This window comes from Corythoichthys intestinalis, chromosome 4 (assembly GCF_030265065.1).
Source record: "Corythoichthys intestinalis isolate RoL2023-P3 chromosome 4, ASM3026506v1, whole genome shotgun sequence".
In the NCBI taxonomy this organism is placed as follows: domain Eukaryota; kingdom Metazoa; phylum Chordata; class Actinopteri; order Syngnathiformes; family Syngnathidae; genus Corythoichthys; species Corythoichthys intestinalis.
This window is the reverse complement of record NC_080398.1, coordinates 14350245-14371144: the sequence shown is the minus strand read 5'-3', so window position 1 is coordinate 14371144 and position 20900 is coordinate 14350245. Positions and strand designations below refer to the sequence as shown.

The 20900-nt window shown below is 40.2% G+C and overlaps 1 protein-coding gene and 1 long non-coding RNA gene across 5 annotated transcripts in view; both read right to left on the bottom strand.

The window, feature by feature from the left end:
* ptprub (protein tyrosine phosphatase receptor type Ub) overlaps window positions 1-20900 on the bottom strand; it is a 382270-nt gene that overhangs the window by 343101 nt on the left and 18269 nt on the right. The gene's annotated exons all lie outside the window — the stretch shown is intronic.
* The window catches only part of LOC130914398 (uncharacterized), a 49566-nt gene extending 28666 nt beyond the window's left edge, over window positions 1-20900 (bottom strand). The window contains exon 1 of the long non-coding RNA XR_009062906.1: window positions 1-20900. This exon is cut by the window's left edge and continues 20362 nt beyond it. This is a non-coding gene — a long non-coding RNA (uncharacterized LOC130914398).

Here is a 20900-nt window from a genome sequence, read left to right as displayed (position 1 = left end):
TTTGACAGATGAAAGTAAAACTTCAAAGCCATTTCGGCCAATCGTTGCAGAGCCAACTTAATTTTTGCAATAATTGTGTTTGGTCTCTGAAAAGCTAGAGGTTATAGTCAGCATGGGTTTCTATCACTCTGGAAAAATACATTATCAAAGTGGCAGTTAGTTATAAACTCAGCAAATCAGGCATGTCAGTTCAAATCTGGCAATAACAAGGCAGCTGTTAGAAAGTCATGGGAGATTTTGTTTTGTAGCCCTCATCTCCATGTGTCTGCATCTTCTTCATCTTGACCAGGAAGCTGTAAGCAACTGTGGAGCAGACAAGCTGAAGCAAGTGTGTTATTTGAAAGCATTTGTGGGTCAGGGAAAAAAAGGCACAGTGGGAGTCTGAGGAAAGGTTTAGAAATGTGTTTTGGTCCGGAGTGCCAGTAAAAAGTTATTTTTTTCAGACACCGTGAGAAGAATAAATAATGTCAGCTGTGCAGATACAAGTTTGTTTTGGGCATTTTTGGAAGACCAATCTGTAGCTGTTTTTTTTTCTTGTTTTTTGTAGAATTAAAAATCATGCCAGTAGAAGCATCAGTATTATCACGGATACATGTGTGCTTGTGGGCAAGCTTGTAATCATATGAACAAAGAACAGTCTCTGGGTTTTTTTTTGTTTGTTTTTACTTGTTTTTTTTTTTTCCCATCAATTAGGTTGAGAGTCTAAATAGAGTAAAGAGACCAATGAATTTGTGCCAGAGGACACACACAGTATCGCCGATGAGTTTGTTGTTTCGGTACTGAGGTGTGATAAAGCATGATCCAAACAAAGGAACACATAGTAACTGTTACTTTCAGTGAATACCGTAATTTCCCAAATATAAGGCGCACCCGTGTATAACGCGCACCCCAAATTTACTTGTAAAATCTAGGGGAAATTATTGTACCCGCGCACCCTAATTTTAGCATCAATAAATAGAAGAATACAAGAAAACAGAGCTTGTGTACAGATACAGAAATGTCACTTTACTGACTGGTGAAACACAGCACAAGCATAGCACATTAGTAGTTCAAAACATTAATGTAAACTGACAATATGTACGGTAATAATATGATCTGACAACTTCTTCACTTACCAGAATCCAGGAGAAAACAAAACAGATGTGAATTTTCTTTTAAAGGCTGCTGTATAACTTGTCGTTTCATCATGATGAATAAATGTTTCTGCCATGGATTGATACGGTAAAATAAAAGTGAAGATTTAAGTCGGAAATCGGAAAGAGCGCATCGCTGTAGACTAGACTGTAACAATAGGAACTATAGTTATTTGGGTTTGAGTTTCCCGAAGGACGGATATAGTTGACGGACACAGGAAGTCTGTGTGCTTACGTTTGTTATGGTCAGAGTTGCGGAGCTGCAATAAACGTTGACTCAAATGAGTTCAAGAAACTAAATTCTGTGCTTTATGAAGAGTGAAAAAAGCAGAATTTAACACAGACAAAATCATTCGACGAATCAGAGTGAAGTATTACCGTAACAAAATGGTGACATCACGTACCGTAATGGTCGGCAACGGATCGTCGCATACGTTTCTTCAACACAACATGACCGTGTCAATTAAAAAAAAAATTTTTTTTTAATCGGTCTATAAATATATATAATATATATATATTTCTGTCTCCATCCCTGTACCCGTGTATAATGCGCACCATGATTTTACAAGTTGATTTTGGGGGGAAAAGTGTGTGTTATATTCGGGAAATTACGTTAGAATGCTCACTAAATAAAATAAAGTTAGCAAATCATCGACCACTTTAGAATGTAGTCGGCCTATCGCCCGAAAACAGCTAGAAAAGGCTCCAGCACCCCGCTACCTTGACAAGGATTAGCAGTATTGAAAATGGATGGATTAATAAATGATAAATGCAAAGTTAGACAAAGGAAAGAAAGTTTATGGTTAAATTAACGTGTATATATGTTTGTATATTGGCGTGCATGTGTATGCTGATTGCCGAAATGTGTTGCTGACATTGTAGAGGTGTCTGTCACTTATCGCTGAGAATGGCAGGTCCAAGTTATTTGGTTTTCCTATAATGTGACTTAAACCCACTATAAAACACATCCCTATGTACTCAATACCATTGCAGGCTACCCTGGGGTTTAGAGCAACGCAGCAGGAAAAGTAAAGTATCAGAATGCATCAGCTCGAAGCGGTTGAGTTGCCTATAGCTTGGAGGGACGCGGTCAGGGCAGTTGAGCCAACAGCGACCGGCTGGCCCTCGTCCGGGCCTGGTCAGCAAAATCATCAGGCTGCATGAATCCCCAAGGCAACAAGGGCAGCAGGAGAAGAGGCCGTAGGCAGCAAGTAGCAAGCATCAGCCAGCAGGCAAGGCGCAAGTGGATGAATTAAGCGCCATAGGCAGCTTTTATACACATCATCCCTTTGGCAGAAGAGGAGTGTTGCCCTTCAATCACATGGGCAGCTCATAGTATTGGTGTTAGAAATTACTTTGTAACCAAGTTAATATAATTTTACTTTTATGAAAAAAAAAAATCCATGTCACAGCTATTGAAATAATAAAAATCGTGCAGCAAGTGTCCCTATACTTACAGTATATAAGGTCACTGGCACTCCAAAATTTGTGTAATGTGGACAAAGGTTGCATTGACTGCGATAGGGCTGTTAATTATTTTCATTACAGTCATTCTCCCCACACACTTAATTTAATGGATTAACTCAACATACTTCAAGACGGTAAAACATTATTCTCTGATGTGGCTCAGGTCAGGTATGCATTTTTGCAAGACAATAAAAAATATGCATGGAATCAGCTATTGATATATCAGCGATAGTGCATTGCAAACAGATTGTTTATATGTCATCAATGGAAAACTTATGTCTTCATAATGTGTGAACTAATGCTGTCTACAGCAATGTGCTTAAGCAGATTGTAACTAAGGTTAGGTTCATACAACAGGTCTTAATGCACAAATCCGATTTTTTGCCATATCTGTTTTTTTGGCGTGCCGGTTTAGACTGCCTTTGTCCATTGAGATCGTTCAAGTATCACGCAAGCGCACTTATTCACAGTCCGAGATGCGCTCAGCAAAGAGACCCACATGCGCAGAAGCATCAAAACAAATTACACATCAGGGGTCGCGTTAACCGAATATTTTCCGTCGTTGACCGATTTTTTAAAACGGTGACGGAAAAAACTGAAGTCCACCTGTCATTTTGACAGGTTGCAATTCACACCCCAGACCACAGGGTGGCGAGTGAGCATATTAATTAGCTATTGTCTCTCTTGATGCATGACGTCGTTGGCCTTAAGGCGGTAACACACCAGCAACGTCAACGTCGCGTCAACGATCCCGCCGCGATAATGCACCAGTGACGCTCGGCGTCAATTTCCATAGGACACGTTTCACGGGCAGCGCGTCTGTGGAGCAGCTCGATCAGTTCACGCGAGGATTGCAAGATCGCGCGAGAATAGCGGGTATTAAAAGGTAATAAAACAACAACACTTTGCCTTTCAGACCCCGCGTATTGGCCAGCTTTCTTTTTGAAAGAAAGAAGAAAAAAGAAGTCATGTGCTAAAGCAAAAAGCAATCCCAATGACAAAGATTTTAACATTTTTTTTCTTATGAACATTTTTCTAAGCTTTATTGATGTTTTTTCTCAAGTTAAAGCACCAAGCAGGAATTAATTTAATTGTGTAGCAGGGTTGTGTATTATTCGTATTAATTGCAGGTGTTTTAGCTCATTTCAGTTTATTTTATTTATATGGTAAGTTACGATTGCATATTATTTTGAAAATCGACCAGATCCACCGTATTTTTACACGAGTGACTTCCTGCCTGCCCGATCCTACCTAGTAGTATTGACGCCGGGGGGGCGCGTCTCATGTCAAAAAACAAACTCTGCTGTTCTTTTCGCGTGCGTCGCGTTTAGCGCTTCTGGGACACGTCTAACACGCGGACGCACTGCGACTGGTGTGCATTGGCTGATTGACTTTAACGGCCGCGTTTCGAAGCGTAATCGCGGCGAGATCGTTGACGCGACGTTCACGTTGCTGGTGTGTTTGAGCCTTTACTCTGAAAAATGTCAAGGCAACTGAGTGTCCGAAGTTTCTTCAAAAAGCCCCCTAATGACGATGGTGTTGATAAAAGAGATGAAAAAACAGGGACTGCCCAAGCGGGCACGCAATTCAAGTCCATGCGCACCAGGAGGAAGGTGTAAGACTCCGTTCAGGCCACAGCAGGTGAACTGTTAATTTCATTGTTCCATACGTAGCCTAGCTACTGGGGCCACAGTCAGCTGTTTTTGTCACTGCGGAGAAAAAAGTTACATATTCATCTGCTTGATGTGTGATGGCACGGTGTGGATTCTCTGTTAAGCTTATTCGGGCAGAATATTAATTTAAAATGAATGAAAACTAAATACTATTGAATATGTTCAAGCGGTATGCAATGTTAAGAGTCTTGTTAGCTCGAATTGCTATGTCCAGCCGCTGTAGCTCTGCTGCTCTCTGTGAACTCTCTATTCAAGCGGGACACACGCGGCTCTTAAGTGTCTCTGTCACGTGACTGTGTCATAGCCGCTAACGCGCTCGGCTAAATGGACACACAAGTATGGAAGGTGAATTATGCCAAACAAAGGGTCACCACAATGTCATTATCATTTTAAAAATTTAAGTGACGGGTAAAAATAGATTATGACCGGATTTTTATGACCCTGTCAGTCAAAATGACAGACAACGAAAAAGTCTAGCGCAACCTCTGTTACACATGCTAGCTGTATGTCATTCCAGAGTGATCATATTTTGATTTCCAAAAAGAGGACACAAATAACAGACATTAATAATCCCCGTTTAGTCTTATATTCAAAGTTTCTATGGACTGATAGAACGCATACACACGCACACATGAGCCTTGCCGTGTGTGCGTGAAATGACGTGGGTGCATCAGTTTGCCCCGACTCGGCCATGTGTGCAATAATGAGATATTGCTCATTCAGCGCACGGAATGAAAATTGAAAATTGTAAGGCTTATTCTTTCTTTTGTTTTATTTTATGACTGTGGTCAAGCCCGCTTCAAGCTAGGCGCTAATGCCTACATGGCTGCCTTCCTCCGTGCCTCTTGCTTTTTGCTGACGTAATTGCTGCACGAATTCCGATTTGGGAGTTTGACAGTTCAGACCGCCAGTCACGTTCTGAAAAAATGTGGCCAAATCGGATTTGAACCACATACGAAAGTGACTCAGATCGGATTTGAAATGGTCCACTTCTATGCAACATGTCCCGTTCAGACCGTCAAGTAAATGCCTGACTCGCGTCGGAAAAACACGAAAAAATCGGATTAGTGCATTAAGACCTGTAGTATGAACCTAGCCTAAATGTAAAATGAGTATTTGGTCTGAAGCCTGAGTTATGCGTTGCGGTGACGGGCGAAGTGACTACGGCGTCAATGAGCATTCGAGAGTTCTGCGGTGAGGGAACGCGTTGCTCTGTAATTCACCGCCAAGCCACTAGAAGGGTGTAGTGTTACGTTTATACGGTTTTGGGGCATGCTTGTTGACTTCCTCTAGTCTAGTTTAACGGAGAAAAAATAAACAATGCAAGATGGAACCCTTGAATGTGGCTATTCAGCTCCTCAACATTGAATAAATGTTGATCATACAAATGTTGAGGCGCAAGCAACGCAGAAGACGGTTTTGAGGCACTCTCAATCAGTGATGATATATCGAGTGTGAAATGTCTGTTGTTGAAAATTAAACATCAAAACAACTCTTTTCACACCAAACCTGTACTTTATTCTTCATATACTTTAAGTGTGACACGTAAATAAGTCACAGACACACAGCAAACATATCTACACAATAAATGATGAAGTGCACCAACCAAAAATATGACGTAAAGTGATAAAAATCTGGCACTTTTTGGCCGACTGGGTCACCACTTCGTGTGGCCATTTGATTCCAAACACACACATAATGTACTTGTCTCGGTGGTTCTTCCATTTTTTTTTTATTCAATCACTAGCTGACCTCCAGCCCCGTATTTTCAGCATTCTCCTCCCACAAAATGCTTGCCATTTGGCAATCTTCATAACGTCTTGACGAGACATTGTAGAAGTTGTCGTACTTGCTCTTCGTTGATACTCTCATCGGCTTGGCCCATTTTTGCGTGTAGAAAAATAATGTTTCACAATTGCGGTGATTTCGCGCTGAACCGGAAACAACAGTCTGAGTTGACCAATCATAGTCCATTGCCACCACGTCACACACGTTGAAGCGACGCGAAGTCAGAAAAAAAAGAAGGAGCCAGAGAGGCTACGGTGGAGGGTCGTAAATCGGGTCTTCCTTGTCGGCGCAGGTCTGATGCGGAAGCAAAACACAGCCTTAAGTCCCATCAAAGTAAAAGTAAATCAAAGATATGGGCACAATATAGGAATCTGGTAGTTCTACAAAACAAATCTTAAAGCCTGCAACTTGAACACATTGTCAAGGAGGAGGACAGAAGACATGAAGTAGCAATTGTACAGTAACAGGCCAGAGGACAGTCACAACAAGATGAGGCTGTTGAAACACCCGTCAAGGTGTGGTAATACGTGTCTGTTCCAATGACTGATACAATCCTTGACTGCAGCTTGCTCCTGGCCGAAGAGCACCACAGGTCACTAACATGTCACCTAATAATGAGTGAGTTAAGAGGTACGGTATATCAATTCACGTGTGCCGAAGGTTGGTTGCCCTCTCTGTAATTAAAGGGCAACCATGTGGCTATGCAAGTCTGTGTAGGTAATGTGTAATGGATAAGCTGACGAGTACTCCGGGGAAACATCCGCACTGTGACATGAATGTTAAAAAAGGACTTGTGACAGGGAGCTGAGTGACAGGACACACGTGTGCAGGCATGCGCAAAACAAAGCAAGTGTGTGACTTTCATCAAGTAAATTATGGAAAGGAGTTTCAAGAGCAACCCCTGCTCATTACCAGGAGAGGAGCCACTTTGGAAATTACAGTGCAGCCAAGCATTCCAGGTGTACCAAGAGTCCTCCTTTGCTATTTTCTTGACATACACAAACGCATGCACACTATAATCTAATCTAAACTACAATCATGACATGATATCAAAGGGCCGAAAATTGGAAGATGGTTCCAGGTGTAACATTTGCACCAACTGTCGCCATCAAGACTACGTTGAGATAATCAAGTTAATCTGTAAAGCGGGACCAGGCTAATGAAGTTAAGTTTTCAGGTCGCCCTTGACTGGGAAATTATGACTCCGTCAGGGGGTCTTTTAACCTCTACATGCAAGTATGAACCACAAACCCACCCATTGTCCCCACACACAGCTGAAATGCACACCTACACACACCATCTTAATGAGTGCCTAGGGAGCTAGTGAGACGTGAATGCTCAAAGACGGGTCCGCTCTGAGCTGGTGCTTCTGTCGCATGCCTTCCAAGACAGAAAGCTTCCAAAAAACACAGAGGATGCTCTAGATCACAGAAGCACCCTCAGGCTGAGAGAAAAGTGAACAGAGTGTCAAAACAGAGAGGGAGCAACAGAACAATGATGAGAATTTCAATCCAGAAGAATAGGGAGCAATTACAAAGACACTTTTCTGCACATGTACTGTCGTTTGACTTTCAGTTTATGTAGAGCACAGCATTAACGCAAAAGTACAATGTGAGGCTTAACATTATGTAACCTAGTAACAAACAATTACAACATGGTTTTACCTAGCCACCTAATCAATCACTTGGCTTCCTAACGAAGTCTAGTGCTTTGAGATGATGATGATATTTGTAGGCCTGTCGCGACAACAAATTTTAGCGTGCGATAACTTAATTCATAAATTATTGCGATATGCGATATTATTGCGCCCCCACCCCATTTTTTTAAAACCAATTTACAGTAATACAGTGAGAATACAGTATATATTAATCGATCAAGTACACCCATTTAAACGCGATAAATATTTACTCTTAAATTCAAAACTACTTTTTAAGAAATCACAACTAAAAACAATAGACCATGCCTCTTAAGTAAAAGACAACAATATTGATATCGCACAGAAACACAGAATAAATAAAATGTGTTTCTCAAGAAAAAAATAATAAAATTGCACTCAATAACTTAAGCATTTAGGCAAATGAAAACTTTTCCCGTCATAGCTTCTACAATGTGTTCCATAGGGATGCAACGATACAGTTAAGTCACGGTTCGGTACGATTTTCGATACGGGGGACACGATTTTCGATCCGATTCAATACATTTAATGCTCTGAAAAAAAATAGCAATTATATTTTTTGTTTCAGTTTTTTTTTTTTTTTTTTTTCTTTTTTAATTAATTTGCCATCATATAAACATGCATTTTAGTGCATAATATTTATGTGCTTACTTCTTACTGATCTGAAAACAAATTGTATAAAAGTGCTGAGAACTATCTTTACTGTTTGTAAAGTGAGGCGGGGCACACTGTTGATTGCTACAGCTCTCTTAGCAGCGAGGTTCACTACATGAGCAACACATCCTATTTGTGGTCCGAATCCATCTGTGTCACGTACTGAATTAACAATGTTTGCAACATTATCTTTAGTCACTGGTATGGATTGATTTGGCCTTCTTAACTTCCTTTCAGTCATGACAGTTTAGAATTCATCGATGTAGTATATGTAGTATAATCACTCTGGGCTCACGTAGCCAATGGCATGGAACGTAGCACATCTAGGTTGCTATTTCATGATATCTAGTGTGTGCGCGCATTAAAAAAAGTTAGCAAACGCCGCTGAAGTCACGTCTGCTCATTAATAAACAACACCAGCAAATGACAATCAACTTTCATAAACAGGACGAGTTTGAAGCACAGCGCTCTTAATTTCATTCAGCTGTTCGTTGTCAAAGCAAGGTTGTTCGTAGCAGCCAAGTCGGTAACAATGTTTTGGCAGACTTCGTTGTAAATATCCGGTGTTGCGGTGAAAAATAGCAGCCCCGTGTGAAATGTCACCCCTGACGGGAGCCCCCACACGTCAACAACACCGGCACGCAGGAGATGGTCCGCAGTCAATCCGGAACACTGACGCTGGTATACGTTGAACAATAGGATAAAATGGGAACGATTGGCTCCGGCGCTATTTTTTGCCGGACCTGGAACGAAGATGCATTTTGCGCAATTGGTAACAATGAATCCGAACTTTTAACAGCACGTTTGCCGCACGCGCGCGCACATAAATCGCAGCAGGAAAATTACCACCTTCAATTTTATTCATCGTGCAATAAATGGAATTATTGCATATTGCGACAGGCTCAGATACTTGTAATTGTGCCATAAGGCTGGGTGATATTTCAATATAAAAATTATATCCATATTCAGTCTAAATATATCGTGATATGCCTTTTGTTGCATGTCACCCAGTGAAGTGCCTTGAGAACTAATGCTAAAGAGAACGGACTTAAATTGATTAATAAAATGGCCAAACGACCAATTAAACCATGAACCATTCTAAAATTGGAGTAAAATATAAATGCCCTTGGTGACATTGAAAAACTTTAGAGAAACTTAAGAGTTGTAACTTGTCACCTTTAGTTACAAGCTCAAAGGAATACAAAAAGAAGGCTTGTCACTCAAACCAGTGTTGTTCAAGTTACTTTTGAAAAAAGTTATAGTTACTTCTTTGAAAAAGTACTTTCTTCAATAATGAAAGTAACTAAGTTATTTCACTTTGAAAAATAATAATAATATAAAAAAAAAAGTTTAAAATTAGAAGTTGTGAAAATGTATTTCCACCCTGAAAAGCCACGACTCTCAGTGTTATGCGCACTTTCCATTGTAGCGTGAGTTCGTTCAACTGGAGTTTTGTGTGTGTGCAAAAACTGGGTTTGTGTGTCTGTGTACGGGGTGTGACACAATATGGAAAGGTGATATATCGTAATACTTTGCATCCTAAAAGGTTATCGATACGCTCATGCCAAGAATCGAAAGATCGTTTTAAAAAGGCGTCAATGTTTAAAGCATCACTAGATGACTTTTCGACGTTTATAAAATATTTTCATAACATTTGTGATAATATGTCGACTGAAAACTAGTTAAATTACACACTGAAGCCCCTTTCAAATGCTCTGAAACACTGGGAGTACTGCGGGACTTAACCGTGCAGGACTTGTGTGTGAAAACAATTTCCCGTGTCGACTGACACATAGATTACACGCGTCCTAGTATCATGTCCAGGACTTTGCCGGGAAGCGGTGTACATGAAAGCAGGCATTAAATTCCAGGGTCACGGCACGATGGCTGAGGATTTAAATGTCATGGTGGGCCGATCGTCACTTCCTCCCTCTTCGAAGTAAGACCAAAAGCAGCAAACAAACATCGCAAGCTGGAAATAGCTAAATTAAACTGAAATGAAATGTCAAATATTATGTTCGGGTCGGGTTGGGCCGGCCGGGGTTCTCTCTTGCTAACTTTTTAAATAAATATGTATTTATATATGTATACTAAAACGATGTATGGATGTTAAAATAAGGAATATTTGTTATAAACTAAATAATTTGGATAAAAAAGAGAAGGCGCTGTATGGTCATTTCAAACAGAAGTTTAAATCTTCCCCGTCCTCAAAACCGCATCTATTTATTTATATTTAACAAACTTTTCCAGCGTTATTTCGTTGAGTAAATGCATTTATAATGATCATAAAATGATGTAGACTATTTAAACATTAGGAAAAGTAGTTTTTTTTCTGCCAACTGAGAATTCGCTACAAAAGACAGGCTACTATGCACAGGCATCGTCACAAATGTGTTCATACAAGCAGCAAGCAGTGCTCTGTCCATGTCTGACTGGCGCATCCCTTCCCACTACTCCTTCTCCTGAGTCCTCACAAATAATACATCGATTTTTTTTTTTTTTTTTTGGGAAGGGGGGGGGGGGGTCCGGCTATGGGCCTACAAATAAAAATATAAAATGTTGTTGTTTTTTTTCCGGGATCGGGCCTACAAATAAAACATAAAATTTTAGGGGAGGGGTTTTCAGGCTCGGGCCCTGCAAAAAAAAGTTAATTGATCAGGCTTGGGCCGGGTTGGGCTTTAATACCTGGCACCTGGGTCGGGTTGGATTTTTTTAAACCCGATCTTACCTCTTGCTTAAATAGTCTTGATGAGCTTAAATTGGCTGCAGTTACGGCGTCGGGAACCTTCCGTTCGGAACAAAACACGACACGATTTGACCAACATTGTGACAGCCGATGCTGACCAAAAATGACGTAATGCCCAGGTTATAAAATTGCATCAGCAGCCCTCCCCGCACAGAGAATGCCAGTGGGACACACCGGACAAGTCTGTGAAAGCGTCCAACCAGCTTCATTCTCAGGACATCTTTTTATGCCTGAAAGCAATGACGCGAGTAAATACCCCGTAAACTTATACAGGAATTTCCATGGATATGTGTGTGAAAAGGGCTTAAGCCACACAGTTGCTAAACGTCATATGTTATTGTTTAGCCACAACTGGATTCATTACCTTATTCATCTGTCACTCAACCGCTGAAACAGAAATGTTGTTTAATCCATCTGCAGGCGACCGGGAGATCGATTTTTGATTGATTGATGATTTTTTGACACTTTGCGGGTGTGTGCTGGTCCTCATGGGAAACGCCTTCTTCCTTAAGGCCAGACACTACCGCTTTTGTCCACTGGCGTCGCTAAAATCGACCAAAACTGAAAAATTACCAAGTGCTTCTTTAAAAAAAAAAAAAAAAAGGAACCAACAAGTTTCTACCTAAATCTTCCACCATAATAGGGTCTCACCATTAAAACTGGGAAGGGCGAATGAACCGCCTGTTCATTCGAAACCAGAGCATTCACAGACACACTTTCCGATTATCGTGGCATTTTCAGGTCACTTTCTGTTCATTTTAGGGCATTTAAAGGTCACTTCCTGTTGATTTTGAGTCACTGCCTATTCATTTGGGGAATTGCTTGGTCACTTCCTGTTCTGTAACCCAAAATTAACAGGAAGAGACCCATAAAATGCCCCAAAATCCCCACGAAAAGACTGAAAATCAACAGGTATTGACCTGAAATGGCCCAAAATTACCTCATTGCCAGCCATTGGCTGCCACTGATGGCCATAGAAGTGGGAGGTGCCCATTTGAAGTGGGAGGGGTTCATTCACTGCCACCCTCCAAATTCAAATGGATTGGAAGTCTACTCGTGATAAACTTACAGCAGAAAGATGAAGATAGCTTGTTTTTCTGTTTATTAGTTCTTTTGTAGATTATGCGAGAATGATTTCCTGACCAATGTAACGATAATCGTTGTATCGCCATATCGCGAGATCATCGTTATCGTGTGCTTTATATCGCAAATCGTACCGTATCACGAGGTACAAAGAGGTTCCCATCCCTAGTCTGTGTTTGGACAGCCATACTTGTAGTAAGACCTGCCTTAATCTGTCAGAATGTCTGATTGGCTTACCCTGACATCTTGCCTTTTGTTAGCCAGTCAATAACTTCTCATAACAACTGGGACATGCCATGTTCATGTTAGAGTGGGAAGAACCATGTGGATTCCCAGGCTAGTATGAGAGTACAAAACTGTCAACAGAGAACACCACAAATAGTGGTCTATCACTCGCGCAGAAAGCAGCAGTAAATGACAGACTTTTCAGACTTTTCACTTGGACCAAGTAACATAAGTTGAGTAACGCTCGTACAGTAATAATAGGGTTGTTACAGAACAAGAAAATGTAACACATTACATTCAAAGTTCCACCAAAAAGCGGTTTCGTCATGCAATGTAACAAATGTAAGTGCGTTAATTCCAAAACTGCTCACAACTACCCATTGTATACATACAGGAAGTCATTTTAAAATTTAATGTACAATACTTTCACATCATCTAGAAATTATAGAACAGGTTGGTAGAGATACTTTCAAAAACAGTTTTTTTTTTTTTTTTCTGTTCTGACAGGATGTTTATTCCGATTCTGAGAAGAAATATAGACTAACTACCAGTAATACAACTTGGGTAGGATATTGACAATACACTCAGTCAGGTTTCATTCATGCGCGGTGAAATATCGCTTATGGTATTACACAATTACAATATTCTAGGTTGAGCAGTGTCACTAAACAATCCTCACATGTAGAAGTGGTAGCATCAGCCAAGAAAGCAAAGACAACAGATGTGAGTGTCTATGATTCAGCTCCATCCAGCTGTGTCACAGAAAAAGGTCCTTTAAACAGATGGTGGTTTAAACACATTTTTCAACAAAGGATTGTTTATTCCATTCTGTCAGATTGCGGAAAATCAACTGCTAGTCTAGTAAATTGCCCATAAATGACAAACTGCAAAAGCGCAAAACTAAATTCAAGGTTGAAAGTATTACTAATTGTATTGTTGGGAAAGAGAATAACAAATGTTTTCCAGCATGTACTTTAATTTAAGCCATGTCAAACTTCAAATAGGGCCCAGCCTTTGCCATGTTTGATTTGTAACAACAAAAACATTTTCTGCCAGACTCTGACCTCCAGCTGTTTTCAGGAGTCTGATCATCAAGGCTCTACACTCTGTTGATGATAGGCTGTTTTAATCACACTGTCCTGCTCAAAAGTTAGGATTCAATTGATCCTCTTGGCGCAGTCATATAGCGTAAAGCTGGAAAACATAAAACATTTGGAGCTGCATGAAAAAAACCCTGGAGCTACTCATTAACAAAAAATTGCCTGGGTTTTATGTACTGCTGTCAGTACAGTTATACCCAAATGAAATGGGCAATAAAAAAAAAAATTTAAAAACAAAAAAAACAACAAAAAAAAACATAACAACACATCATACCAGACAATTACTTACAGCCTAGAAAGCTATGCCAAACAGTTCATTTTAAGGTAATGATGTAATATGAGAATGAAAAAGCTGTAAGGACATTTCATCTCCAGTTCAGCTCACCTCTTACCTACTCTGCTGCCACTAACAATTCTTAGCAGCACATATCAACTCAATGGTACAGAAGAAAACATTTATTGCAAATAAAGAAATATCTTTCTTCCACATCTCTGAGGAAAAAGACAGACCCATTTTAAATGCTTCAGCAGGAGTTTGTTGAGCCAAAGGGATTCATTGGACTGGGATAAATCCTCACTTCCTTGACTTCAGCATTCGATGAGCCCCTTCCCCCAGGAGTAGATGTGCCTGACCAAGCCAACAGACAACCAGTCAAGCAAGAAACCATCACTCTGAGAGGTAAAACCTAGTTAATTCATTTGCAATAATGGCAGTCTGGCCCACTATAGCATCTGTTCAAACCACTACTTATTCCTCCACTGGATACATAGAATTTGACACTGGCATCTAGAGAGAAGAATTAAGAGGTCTGGAAGGAAGGTCCCCGCTTCTTGCTTCTGGAGACAGGAAAGAATAAAGCCAAGATACTCAGACAAATACATTCCTGTCTGCTGTTTGTTCTGGCCTCATTACCTCAGACGTGCCAGGGTTGGCTGGTCCTTCTGAAGGGATTAACGCTTAAAACTAAGGAAAAGCGTTCCTTTCTCCCATTCTCAATATGGCCGAAACTAAAGCCCCTGTTAGACTGCCTGAAAAAGCCAGGATTTTTATGCCTTTTTCTGGGTCGTCCTTTTGTGGAGATAGAACTGACAGGGGATGCAGGTTATTGAGTAGTTCTCCTTCCGTGTAAAAAATCTGAAAATGCTGGCACACAACTATAATGTTATTATACTCACACCTGCTTCCCTATTGTGTTGAAAGCAATGTTCGAGTTCAAGTATTTTACGATACGTCAGATATTGTCATACTCATGCATTTAAAGGGGATGTTTCGGCAAAGGGGGTGTGAGACATCAATAGAACCGTTATGCGCCAAGATAACAAATATTGATAAAGTTAACAAAAAAATCAATCACATTAATGAGCAATTATCGAAAATAGATCGAAAATGACGAACACTACCGAAAGTGTTCCGGAAACAGCCGAATGGGGCGGCGACGTCACGACAAGTGATTGAAAGTCGAGGCGGAGCTAGGTGCCATTGTTTTTTAACGACGAGAGAGTAGCGTTGGGGTTTGTTTGACCAAAACATCACAACAATGGTTCAAAACTGCTGTGCTATGTGGTGTACAAATAGTTGTTTATCGGAATATAGTATCCATGAGTTCCTGAACGCGAAAAAAAAAGCTGGACTACACAGAAAATGGGTAAAGTTCGTCCGTGCAAAGAGGGCTAATTTTCTAGACACAGCCTCCGGCACGCTTTTCTGTGGTGCGCATTTTCCAACTGAAAGCTTCTCGAACTATGGACAAGAGAAATCGGGTTTTGCTAAAAGATTGCTGCTCAAAGGAGATGCGGTGCCGACCATAGATGCACAGCCACCTAAATGTCCCGAGATATCAAGAGAGAGACGATGACTGCTAAAGGAGGCTAAAGCTACGCAAAGAAGGGAGCAGCCAAGCTTGAAATGGCCAGAGTGAGTACTCTTTTATAATTAATTAAAAAAAATGTCACGCCTTTGGATACAGGACTCGACACATGTATAAATGATCGTTCGTAAAATATATAGAACAAATCCTCTGATCCCGTTCATATTTGTGTCTGTTGGCAGAGCGAAAAGCTATGATAGCGCAATAAATTATAATTATTCTATGCATTCCTTTATTTTGCAGTCACGGTGTATCAGCTTCACAAAAAGAAATGCTAAACAAATCATTGGTGTTTCCCACACGATCTGCTGCCGATGTTTCATCAGTGTCATTGCTCCCCTCAATGACCGTTTCATTACGCTGCATTGGCGTTCGTTTGGGCTCAAATTGGTCACCTATAACACCGATTAAAGCTTTGCAACTCTCCTCGTCACCATTAGATGAACATTCGTTACGTCCTTCTACGTCGGATTCGTCGCTGAAACTAGAAACGAAATTGACTGCCATCATCGCCGCCATTCAGTATTAAAGCACTGAGCCTTTTTCTTGTTGAAGAAACAGCCCTCACTGCCAACTCTGAATTCTCTTTTATTGACAACGAGCGGTGTTTCTTCATGAGGGAACCTGGAATATGTGCAGGACGAACACAATGCATCAGCATAAACAGCTCAAAACACCCCTAATTCTCCCCACACTAGAAGGAATTATATTGATGCAGACAGGCGCTGCCCCCCTAGTGGCCGGTGGCACTCTCTTCACTTGACGTGACGTCACGCACACAATCTGCCAGATCTCGGGCGCCGGTCGTTTTAGCTTGACAATCGAGCCAAATTTCTCTCATTTTCTTGTGTGTAATTACACGAAGTGGCATGATATGAATACAAAAGGCATGCGTTTATGGATAAATGATGGAATATCAAAATTTTCCCAGGGCGCTACATCCCCTTTAATCATCTGACAAGTTAACACAAATGAAATCAACCGTTGAACCAGGCTTTATTTTAACCAACTAAAGGCTATCTATTTCAGTAACCAATTTTCCAAAGTAAAGAAAGCCTAGGACCCGAGGGCTTTTAGTTCTGCCATACACAGCTCATTCAGTTGGTTAATGAGGACATTAATTACATCCTACAGAAACATTTTGAACACAGCAAGTGTGCACTCATGAGACTGGGGAACCATCTTTCCTGCTTTGTTTCAAAGGTGCTGCAGTAAGGCAAAAAACCATCTGAACGCTGCTAAAATACTCCAGGGTTTAGAGCAAAACATGACTATTTTGTAATGATAAAAATATATATATATACAGTATATCATTAAAGGTTGAGTCAAATGAGTTTGCAGAAAAGTTCAGTGTGGGTAAACAAAGCTATATGCACCAAAGCCTATTAGTGCTGGGTGAGGGATCGTTGCATCAACAGTGCCCTATTGTCAGTTCCTGATATTGTCACATGATACCACTGCTAAGCAGAGTAATATCCATCTTAACCACCATGCTTCTAATGCCTTTTCTCCTGTCCCTTGTGATCAGCCAACTTCCAACCTTAATCCCAAACTAAGCCGCTTCGTAATTACCCTAGCTGTTCAACTAGACAAAGTGTAAGGGTAAGCCGGGTCGACCTGCTCAGGGGTCTCACACGGTGCAGAGCACCTGGCTAGAGCCCGGCAGCGAGCACTGTTGCAAAAGTAAATCCAGTTTTATCTTAGAGGTGCAATGTATTTATCACCAGAAAACAGGTCTCATTTGCACGTTCACACACAATAAAGATGCCCCGGACTAACAGTAGCCGCTAAACCCCTTGACTATCATTTATGAAAGTTCGAAATTGCCAAAGGGTTTCAAACAAATATTTACTGTGTATTTAATGAGGTGGTAACAATGGCAAATATGTTAGTAGGTGAAATACACATGCAAGCAGCATAGAAACCCACTTTCGAGCAATAATGATCTGGTATTGAGATTTGTTTTTTAAACAAACAACCCCATGGGCCCACTGGAACAATTTTGCATATTTCTGCCTTTGCACTTACGAAACATATTTGGCCAACTTCACAAACCTTTGGCAACAGAGGGCAGAGAGGCTTTCCGTTCACATTAGCGTTTCCTGACAATTCTCCAGAATTTTCCCATTAACATGAAATTAGCAAACAATTATAGGTTCTCACAAATCTACCCTAAGGAAGATCTTGGCAGCCCGAGGTTCAAATTAAAGTCTGGCTCCAGCACTGTTGAAACACTTCTTTTTCCTCAGTCAAAATGAAACATGAAGTCAATTGTAGGAAAGACCATTAAAAAAGCTTTTTGAAGATTCTTCCATCCACGGCAGGCTTGCAGTCGCACAACCTGAATTCATCTAGAAAACCCTCACCTACTGTTCTGTTTAGTATCTTCGCTTCAGCTAGCAGTCAGGGTCACGTTGGCAGGACATGGAAAAACAAAGGTCTGAAAAGCGATTTCTCAAGTAACTGAGCAATCTCCCGTGCAGAGGGAGCAGGAAGGCTTTAGGTCAGATGCCTTAGTGAGAAATGCTACGAAGTCTCAGTAAGAAGCCATCCAGTCTATGAATTTTAGACTGAACATCCATGCCATGTAACCACGTTATGAGAAACTGTATTGTACCCGTTTCTAAGCAACATGCCGATAGTATAGTGAAGTGTGGAGAAAATATGTTTCTGTGGGAAAGTTCTCTATCTTCATTGGTACTTGAAGAAGAAAAAAGTCGATTTTCTCTTTATACAGTTTCTAATTCTCTTAGGTGACAGGAGATGATGACACATAATTCAGGAACAAAAAAGAACACAATAATCACTTTAGCTCCTGTATATACATTTAGTCATTAATGAAAAACTACTGGTGCGCGATAATTATCAGTCCGATAATTATCGGTCCGATAATTATCAGTCCGATAATAGGATTTATGACGTCATCCCGATAAATCCAATTACATTATTAATAGGACCGATAATATGTACTGTGCTGGCTTTACAGTTTACACACTAGTATGGGAAATCAGTTGACCATTTGCGGGGCATTGCTGCTACCTGCCGGTCAGAATAATTCTCTGCATCTATTTTTTTGTTACAATAGTTTGGTTCATTCCCTTACACATCGCGGTGTCCAGCGGTAGCATTGACAATCGTGAATGCTTTCTGTTACATTTCCGCCTCGGAAATATATGTCTGTAAGTATTTTATGCTAACTATAACGTATGAATGTGCAATATAGGTTTACCTTTGTGGTGAAGGGTCATATGTACAGAACTTCATAAGTTGTTGTGTTATAGAAGCCAGCCAATGCTTTAGTAGCTCAAGCTAGTGTGCTATGCTATACATACAGTATAATAGTTGTGTATATACAGTAAGTGTATTGTGCAGTTTGTTGTATATTGAGTATTGAATATGTGTATTTTTCTGTTGTACTTTCACAATATTAAGACGAGTGTCTTCCCATAAAACCAAGAAAAGACCAAGCCTTGTGGTTTATGGAAGTGCATTCATTCTTAGCTGGCTGTCGGGCAGTGCAGAAGTGAAACTTGCTGTTTTATTTTGAAGGCTTCACCCTCTTCATACTTGCCCTTCCTCTTGTCAGCTAATCACCTATTGTTTCCACCTGTTCCACATTACCTTGTGTGTGTATATAATGCCCTAATTCCCTTTGTCTTGTGCAGAAGTGTCTTTCATCTAAGGTCAGTCACGTAAGCCTCTTGCCATAGCTATCATAGTTATTCTGAACATTATTCTCCGTTTGGAGCGCTTTGTGTTAGAACCTTCTTGATCCTAGCCAGCTTGACTTTTTCCTCCGTTTGAAGCGCTTTATGTTTTTGCCTTACCTCCCTTTTGGAGTGCTTTGTGTTTGAAACCTTATTTTGTTTCTAGTCATCCTGACTCATTCCTTCGTTGGAGCGCTTTTTGTTTGTACTTTTTCTCATCCCCGCATGTCAGCGGAAGAACCTCTGTTTTCAAAATAAGGTTTTGCCTGAACCTCCGCAGCTGAGTCCGCCTCGTCATCTCGGCCTGACAGAAACGCACTGTTTTGTTCATGTGATTATGAAAAATCTGGTAAAATCAAAGGGCAAATCTATGTTGAATCCACCACTAGTTTTTTTTTTTTTTTTTTTTTTTTTTTTTTTTTTTTTTGGTGGGGGTGGGGCTTAAACCTCCAGGTGTTCTAAAACTCAGGTTATACATTTGAAAAATTATATATTTATTATTGGTTATCGATATCGGTATCAGCTTTGAGGAGCAGGAAGTTATCAGTATCGCTTTCAAAAAAATGGATATCGTGCACCCCGATGAAAAACTAATAGCAGGCCGGCCTGGACTTAGTCTCCCGAGTGCACCATGATGCCCTCGTGAATATTCCGTCCCCGACCTCCCGAATGATACACTTTATATAATGGTTATGCAAATTATTAGAGCCAGCCCACCAACTGGGCAAAAACAGTGGAAGATCACTAGAGTGAAAACCAACTCTTATCTGGAAAACCTTGGTGAGGGACGAAGGCTCCAAGATTTCTTGCCTCTTAACAAGATCATGTCAGTAACCAGATGTCAGTAATATACTAGCAATGAATGAATATGAAAATGAAATGACCAACCACTTGGTTGGACATTCATTGTCACCTACAAAACATGTTTAATTTTGACATCCCCATGTCCTTTGCTACCATGTACTTATGTAAAATAAATGTGCAACAAATTAGCAGTAATGAAAAGAAACTCGTCCATATTTTATTGGCTGCAAGCTAAAAAGCATTGAAAGAAAGTGGCTCAAACCTGAAAGACCAACAACAGATGACTCGATTGACGTCGTGAGAGAGATTTTTATTATGGAGAGGATCTCCTACGCACTAAAACTACAACTGGACATGTCTTATGTGATGTGGACAAAATGGACAGAATATGTTAAGCCTGTGCGAAATGATTTCGATTAATATATGCTCATACATAATGATTTCTTGAATGTAAAAGGTATAGTGATGTAATAGGTTCCCTGCTCCTCGGTTTTGGTTTCATTTTTTTGAAAAAAAAAAAAAATCATTTTGTTTGTAAAAAGGAAAAGCAGCAGAAATGTGTAAAATCTTTTCGTATTGTACGTTGAAAGAACAATTTGCTTTTCAATAAACAGTCAATTTCAAAAAAAAAAAAAAAGAAAGAAAATTAAATGAACAAATGTGAGGATATCAATAAATACATCTACATAAGCCTATAGAATTGAGAGCTGAGCACTGACGCCATACAATGTATTAGGGCTGCAGCTATCGAATATTTTAGTAATCGAGTATTTAACTGAAAATTCTATCGATTAATCGAGTAACTGGATAAAACATTTTTTTTAGGGAAAGAGCAATTATAAATATACATGAGAAAAGAAGTGAACCATTTTCAGTCAATCAATGTCCTTTTTTGATGTACATTGTTGAAAACAGTCAACAATTACATCTCAAATGTGACAAGAAAAAAAATAATAATTCACTGCTTTCACTCAGAA